This window comes from Pinus tabuliformis, chromosome 6 (genome assembly GCF_031772625.1).
Source record: "Pinus tabuliformis cultivar Carrire ecotype Pingquan chromosome 6, CPIR1, whole genome shotgun sequence".
NCBI lineage: Eukaryota > Viridiplantae > Streptophyta > Pinopsida > Pinales > Pinaceae > Pinus > Pinus tabuliformis.
The window spans coordinates 449,426,641-449,435,559 of NC_142292.1; positions in this window are offsets into that span (position 1 = coordinate 449,426,641).

Below are 8,919 nucleotides of genomic sequence, written 5' to 3' on the forward strand. Positions count from 1 at the left end.
CAAACCACCAATGAGCCAATGTGCACACAGTCAGGGTCTGCTCTATCTTGAAGGAACATAGAGTTGAGCTAATGGGATGTTACCATTCATCCCTCTCTAGGACTTCTAAGACATGAATCGTTTAGAAAGGGTGGTTATAACTTATCAGAATGCAACACTGTAGTGATGAGAAAAACCTTAAGCGGTGTAGACAACAAGCAGTGAACGTTCATATGCATCAGATGTATAAGAAGTGAACGTTCATATGCATAAGAAGTGAATGATGCATATAGAGCATGGAATTAAGTTTAAACACTGAGTGTTATTGGTTGAAAATCAAACTAGATGTGAGACTTTGGTTTGAGAGAAAACGGATGGTACGAAATGCGTCGACAAAAAGCTCTTATGTGATTATATACCGAAAGATGTTCTAACATTTATAATTATGGATCACAGAAGCCTAAATTCAGAAAAAGAAAGAGAATTGAAGGTTAAATCCGTTAAAAGGACTCAGATGTGTCTTTTTCTATGTTCAGTTTGGAAAACTTCTAAGGGATTAGTTTGTTGTTGAGTTGAATTTCCTAAATTTCAAGGCTTTACACACTATCATAACTATTGGGACTAGTGGAAGTCTGATGCAAAGGCATCCTCAAACATCCAAGAAAAGCAACAGCAAGGGTGACAAAGACGAAAGATGGACTCATGTGTGAGCATGGCTGACATGGTTGAGATGGCCTCACTAGTAGCAAAGTGAAAGAGCCAAAGGAGGTCTGTGGCAGTCATCTAATCCATGTTAATCGTGATTGTTCCTCTGAACAATTGGGTGGAGAATAGAAGGTAGGTACCAACGACTTCCACAAAACACAGAGCTGTCTGATCAGATTGGAGATCAACAGTGGAGAGGCAATTGTGGGAACATAAGCGGAGTCTTAGGGGTTTGCATAAGAGTGATATCGTTAGGATCATGTGAGAAGGGTTTGGCCCATGCATTTGCATGTAACAATTGAAGCCTTAGAGGCCGCATGCACCCAATTTTATTCACAATGAATAAAAAGACGCCAAGTTAAATTGCTTTCCTAATGTTATTGCATACATGTGTTTTGATTGCTTTCTAGTAAAGTTGCATGCTTGCATTGCTTTTGGCGGTGTTGTGTACTCCGAGAACACACAGGGAAAGTGTGGTGTGAGCATACTGCCTTGGATAATTAGGTATTAGAGTAGGAAGGGTTCTTGCTGAGTTACAACTCTAGCAAAGAAAAATAAGAGTTGGCTAGACATTGTACCTGAGAAACAACTCCATTGGTTTGTTGGGTAGAGTTGTTGAGGGGGAGGAAGATAGCTCTAATGAGAGGTTGGTTGGAGGATGTTGAGGAAGTTAGAGTGCACATTGTCACAACAAAATCTAGCATGCTTTGGAGAAGGAAACCATACAAGACAAAAGCTAGACAAAGTGCTAACAATGGGGAAGAGGCCCAATGTTACCTCAGCAAAAACCCCTTTCTTTTTATGGACTTTCACCGATGGGAGGTGTCTCGGTAGTAAGAAGACCACTTAGAATAGATATGTTAGGTATGAGGCACAAAATGATCAAGCTAGATCTCATTCGAAAGAGAGGCTCAATAATGATTCAAGCCTTGCTAGAAGCAAAATGCTCTCAAAGAAAAGCCCTAGAAAACAAGGTTCAAGACCTAGGGTTTTGAGATTTTCGGTGAAAGCAATTGTTCACAAGGTCAAGACCATAGAGAAAGGGTTTCTTGCAATGATAATCAGCTATTCCAAGGCTCACGATACCCTCAAGAAAGTCCTCAAGTTGGGGAGAGGAAACTAGGGTTTCCCTCTTAGGGCTACACCTAGGGCAAGAGATTTTATGGATGAAATTTGAGTGGATGCCCACTGAATTGATAAGTTAGGTAGCCTAGACCCATCTCTTGATGTTTAGGCTCTCAAATCACCAAAAAACCTCCTCCCTAAAATTTTGTTCCAAGTTCTAGTTTTTCTCCCTAGCCTTAAAAGGAGCGAATTTGAGAAGAGAAATGTCTGGAGAAAATGTAAGGTTGATCATCAAGTGATAGGACCAGTGCTTTGTCCTATGGGGATATGGAGTCTATGATGTTAAAATAAGCCAAATTCCTTTGAAGGAGGTCGAAATTTGATGCCCTAACTATCAAAATTTGAACAATTACCCACTTAATGGAATAACGGATTTTGATGGAGAATAATAAGAAGTACTCCACTAGGAACATTCATTACATGTTACAATGAGTAATGCATACAACATTCATCTAGATATTCTTCAATAAATTAGGGCACATAATTTCAACCTAGAAGCATTAGACATTTAAGAAAAAGACATTCAACAAAAGGTTAGACTTACAAGATAACATGAAATATATCCTTCCATTAGACCAAGAAATAGCTCCAAAGAATGTCAAAATTAACATCCATATATCAAAATGCATTCAAGTATCTCCAAAATCACCCATAAGAAGCAAGTGTGAATTCTCTAAGAGGTCTGAAATTCACAAGATTGATGATGAGGGAGATCAAATGAGGTCTCTCTAAAAAATATGTGTCTAATGATGTCTAATTTTAGCCTATTAGCCCCTCAACTAATAAAACAATGGGCAAATACTAGGAGAGGCCACAAGCCGACCTTATAGTCAATGTGAAAACATAATAATTAACCCATAGGAGGGCCGAAATGTTGACGTCATGCATGCGTAGGCCTCCTTTAGGCAAGTTGGGCTCCTCTAGTGCCAAAATGAATGTAGAGGGCTCCAAATATCATGATCTAGGGGTTAGCCCCTAGATGTCCATGCAAATCATCGTGTGGACCCCAATTTTGTGTTTGGGGCACAAAATGTGTCTCATGGGTCTCTTGGTGATAGAATATTTTGATTTTGCTCCATTGTTGAGGGCTCTAAGGATGGTGCTAACCCTCTCATGTCTCAAAGGGTGAGACAAACCTCATTTGGGCCTCGGCTCAATCGCCAAATCATGTGTACACTGCTAAGTTGGTTGGGGCATGTTGTTTCAAGTGCATCATCTCATGAATAATGTGGGGAAAAGTGCATACTACTGGGGGGTGTTGTAGGTGCCCATGGAATGGAATGATGCTTTACAAGAGATAGGAGTCCCATGGTTCTCAATGCTTCACTTGTAGGGTGTCATAATGCTCCTCTAGTGGACTTGGGTCTGAGTTAAGTCACTTAGTCCATGATGAAAACCATCTGCCAATCACACACAATGTCCAATGTTGCATCTTCACCATTAGGTACAATAGTAATTAATGCATCTAAGCGGACCAAGCTTGCTATTCAAGGGAAAATTGACACTTCATACGAGCTTTCCTTCCAAATTTGGGGCTTTGATCACATAATAGTGTTACCTCCCTAGGTAGGGGTGGCTAATGGACGATCCTATTAGGTGTTTCCAACCCCTAAGGGGAAAGACAAGTCCTTGGTACATCCCTCAATCAATAAGTGTTATGTGAATAATGATGTAACGGAGGGGACAGGCGGTTTCAGGGCCATATGCCATGGTTGAAGGGGTAGCAATGATGAGGAAATCCACATTTTGAGCATACAAATGTGAGGAGGGGGAAATCGTGGATGCATGAGTTATCCCGACCTTTGTTTTTCCACCCCTCTTATTCCCTTTTGCCTTTTCTTGTTTTTTCTTTGTATTACTACTCAAAGTTGTAGGAAATGAGAGCATGTTGTGAATGATGTGTAGAAGTGGATCACCCCCTTAAAGGTGGGGCAATTCATTACCCGCTAGGGTTTGGGACATGAAGGGTTCCTTTAATGATGTGACGGGGCAACATTGGCCCTAGGAACTGGGTGATGGCCATAATGATAATGAGTAGAGATCATGTTTGGCTTTTTCCCATGTACTAATGCTAATGTCCTAAACATCTTTTGCATTTTATAATCTTTTTTTTCTTTTGTTTCTTGTTTGTGGCCATGATATGTTTGTTTTTTTTTTTTTTTTTAGCTGCATCAACCTGTTGAGTTTGCTAGGGCAAAAGCTAGAATAATTTTTTTCAACAGATAACTACTTCCAATGATTAGTTAGCATCAATAACATTTAACATTATTAAGCGGTTATATAGAAGAAAATAAACCATTGAACATGAGAGAGTAGTAAAGATAACCATGAGACAATAAGACGAGACACAAAATATTTAGGCCTAAAGCTATGACAAAACCCGCAAGGGAAAAACCCATAATATTTCCTTATAGGAGAAAGAGTTCAAAGTTCATCAATACATCAGAAAAAAAATACCAAGATAATAACCAAACTAGTAACTAATAAGGTCAAGTGCCAAGCCAAATGTCAAGCCCTCCTTCAGATTTTTGGCCGACGCCTTATGCTCCCAATTTTGCTAGATCAGAGATAAAGAAAGATACAAATCAATGTGCCAAATGAGGAGAGGTGATCTCCTTTATATAGTTCTTCAAAGGGGTCAAATGGGTGCGTTTTAGGGGCCCAATCAACTAGTACAAAAGGAGGTCGACTTGATGTATTTTAGGAGGCATATTTTAAACTCAAAATTTTCCAATTCTTTATGAAAATATCGACCATGGCTACCATATTTCCAACACAACCTCTTAGGCAACATTTCAAGGCCTGACCTAGATATGTGGACAAAGGGAGGGGGTGTCCTAGATCCTAGTGGACCCATGGTCATGTGGACTCAAAGATGGGAGGTGGAGTATAGGGCTCATAATGTACAGAGGGAAGTGATAAGTATGGAATGGGGAAAACGAAACCATGATATCTCAATCAGGGTTTCCCAAGTAGTGCCCTTCCTAAAGCCATGTGTCATTAGAGGAGGTCCCCCTAGATTAGGATTGAAGATAAACACCCCATTTAAGGTGAGGGAACAAAACCATGGTCAAAACCCATCATTTTTCTAAAGTCCCCTAATAATCCATTCCAAATGGCCAAATGAAAAACAAGCAAAAGCACCCGATTGAACAATGAATAACATACCTTTTGGATCGGATTGGCCACCTTTTAACATGTGCTCTTGACAAGTGGGCAAGGAAACATATGGTTGATGCAGGTGGTAGAGATAAAATGGCACATCACATGGGCTACAAGGTGGTTGTCAGGCGCTGCTAGCTGTTGACTAGAAGAAGAAAATTAGGAGAAAAATTCTCCTAGGGGTGCTTACTTTTGGTGGATTACATCTAGCTCCAACTGGAATATGAGTTCACCGTAGAGTGCATGATCCATGTACTTGAACAGAGAGTTCATAAGAACTCCAACAATCTAATGGGACACAAACCTATATCCTACAAATCACAATACAACTATTGGGAGCATGTGCATTAGGCGTGCTTTTGTCGCCCATGTTTTTTTATCAAATAATAAATCCATCCAGAAAAGTAAATCTATACTAAGATTCAATTCTAATCTAAATGCAACTATTCTAACATGAGAGCATGCTATGATAATGTCAGCTATGCAAACATAATATGCTACCATGCAATCCTAACACACTATGCATGAGCTAAGTATAGTCATACAACCAATGTAACCAACATATTATTAGATCAATATAACATCTCTTGTTCACACTAGTTCTATTGAGATAGGGCATCAGAGCATCTCATTCTCCTTTGCAAAATTGGCTCGATGAAGGACAAGGGTGGGAAGCGAGAACACAAGAAAACCAAGCATCAGGAAAGAGAATCATGGATGAGGAAAAATAATCCAAGTTGCACCGTTGGGTCCCTTTTGTAACTAAAGAGTGGATAATTCAACAATCAAACTCTTGAACTTTTGATGAAGAGCAACCTCAAACATATTGTTCTCATCATTGTCATTAGGAACATGCTGGGAGAAATATGATGTGGAAGATGAAGGACAAATAAGGTCATCACTAGTGTCATATATTGGATCATTGTGAGAACGATGACCAATGTCCCATTTTCCTTCTTCTATATGCAAGAATTCAGAAATGTCAACATCATGTAGATCCCAAGGAGCCATTTCCTTGAGGTTTGCATAACAATCAACGGGGAGTCGCCCGGGTGAATTCAAAATGCCTTGAGAGACACTTTCTTCAACCTATAAGCATTGACATTGAGGTCCAATGAAGAACATGGGCTTTGTTCTTCCAATAGAGTCACCAAATAAGGAGTTGTATTGTCATATGGGGACAAGACACACACTTCATGTCCTCGGTAACAAAGCCAAAAATGTTACCACAAAATCTAGCAGCCCTTGGAGAGGGAAACCCTACAAGCCAAAATCTAGACAAAGTGGCGCGATTAGACCCTCAGCACATCAGAACAGCAGTCCAGATTTTGTCAAAGAGTATCAGAAGAAAGAAAAGACGCCAAAAAGTATCAGCAAAGATTTTTTTTAGGGGCTCGAAGCACCTGTACATTAATGAAGCCCCCAGAAAGTCAAATCAGGCATCATCAGCCCATCCTTACCTTCAAATCACAATTAAGGCATTTAAAGCCACAGGACAACGAAGAAGCAGAAACCCATGCACATTTATTTCAGAGGCACCTGCACCAAGCCATCGAGGACTACATAAGTTATTCAGTTTTGATACGGCCGCCCCAGCGTGCCTGAGATATTTTCATGCATTTATTTCAGATAGGAGTTAGGTCAATTAATTATTCTTTATGACCTAATTAGGTCAAGATGTAATAAAGAACTCTGCAGATAGTTTTGCCCTATATATACCACCCTCTGTATAGTTTTAAGGGTTGGTCAATTGAGAATTTCACTAGAGACTCGCTGTGTATACCTAAGTTTTTCCATAATCAAAGATTGCCGAAAGCTTGGAGAGCAAACTGTCTGTTGTGAATGAATGTTTTGGAGATATGAAGATGGAATTCTTGTGCTGCAGCCTGAAGCAATAAGTGCATCTTACCTCTGTTTATTGTTTACCACTATCTAAGTAGCAGGAAGAAAGAATAGCCTAGAATTAGTTTAAATACTCTCTATGCTCAATTTCTGCTATTTCTTTATGTTTTCTTCTGATTGAATTGGTTATGAATATGAATTCCTTCTGGCTCATGTTTACCCCGATTCACCTGTGTTTGCCAATTATCTAGGGATTCTTAACTGCCCCTAGGTAGCGCCTGTTATCTTCCCCTGTTAAGCATAATTAAGAGATTCTTAATTGCCTCTCATTACTTAGCACTTCTTTCCATCCCTTAAACTTGAAACATTGTTTCATGCTCAACTATCTTGCTCCATTTCCCTCACTGTTATTAAGGAAAAGCACCAGCAGTTTCTCTCCTCGACTCCACGCCCAATGGTTCGAAACCCTTAGACTATGCACTGCCTCTCTACCTGAAAAGAATCAATTTTCCCTCCAAAAACAAACAAAAACCCTCTGAACTCGAGACCTAGCCTAAAATCCTTTCCAAACAAAGCTAAATCTAAAAGAGAGAGCCCTCTCTGATTGCAGGTTGGCTAGAACCTGCAGTCCAAAGTTGGTCTGTGGTTACCTCGGCCGTATCCTTTTTCGGAGCTTAAGGACAACCTGAGTGATAACATAATGGCGACTCCGCTGGGGAACTTCCTCAGATAATTTCACGAAGTGTCACAAAGAAAGTTGGAAAGCTCCACTGGGAGGAACCAAACCTTCACAACCATTTTTCAAGTCTAGTTCTGATCTTTGATGGTGGACAGAGATCAGGCACTCAAAGTTAATATATCCACCTGGCGACTCCACATCATCCTCATAATAAAGACTCCACTGGAGAGATGAACCCAAAAGAAATTTGTGAGCAGATCAGGCTTTTGACCTGGATTATTATCCAAGAGGTCATGTTCTTTCTCCTCCATAAAATTTTGCTGTACATATTGTTTGAACTTGACTTTTATGTTTTTCCCGTAGAAAATGTTGAGGAAAGCCCTCCTTGCACATTAGAACAACAACTTCTAAATGCTGCTGATGCTCACCTTATAGTCAAGGGGGACACTACTGTCAAATCAAATCATCCTATCCCTGTTCACACCGAATCCAATCATTTAGCCCCTGTACACAATCCCCTGCCTCGTAAGGTTCCTGATAGATATAAACCACTCATTTTGCCTCCTGTGCTTAATCCTTTGCCCAAAAATCATCCCATGTATCTCCCAAGATTTGATGGAGAGAACGGAGTTACTGCCCAAAAGCATATCCAGGCTTTTGATGATTATTTAAACATTTTTGAAGTAGAAGATGAGGATGTTAGTCTTAGGCTGTTTGCCCTTTCTTTGCAAAGTGAAGTTAGGACTTGGTTTAAAGCATTGCTTGAGGCAAGCATCTCAAATCTCCAGCAGTTATTCAAACTCTTCCTTGATAGATGGATGATCAAAGTCAATTTCCTCGCGCTCATAGAAGAATATAATCAGTTGAAAAGGATTCCAAATGAATCTATTCAACAATTTTCTGACCGATTCAATCAAGTTTATCATTCTATACCATTGAATATAAGACCTCCCCCTGATTTGTCCCTATTACATTATCCAACAACATTTGATCCAGAAATAGAATTCCATCTGAGAGAAAGGAGCCCCTCTACTATGCAACAGATGCAGAACATGGAAGTAGATGTAGAGGTTAATCTGAAGGTTAGGGAGGAGAGGTTGAAAGCAGAAAAAGGGGATGGACTTGATATCTTTGTAAAGAAAGCAGAGGAATTAAAGAAGATGTGCACAATAGAAGTTGAACGTTTAGAGCACCAGAACAGATCTGTTTTGCCAAAGGAAAGTAATGATATACATGCACAAACCTGTCAGAAAACAGATGACATATTCATACCTCCATACTTAATGGAGCAGTCTGTTGATATAATGTATGAATATAATAGCTTCTCTTCTTTCAACTGTCTGCCCAAATATGATCAGTATGATGATGACTGTGAGCCTAACGACCAAATCAGCCTTACAGAGGAGTCAGACATTATTCTGGCAGAA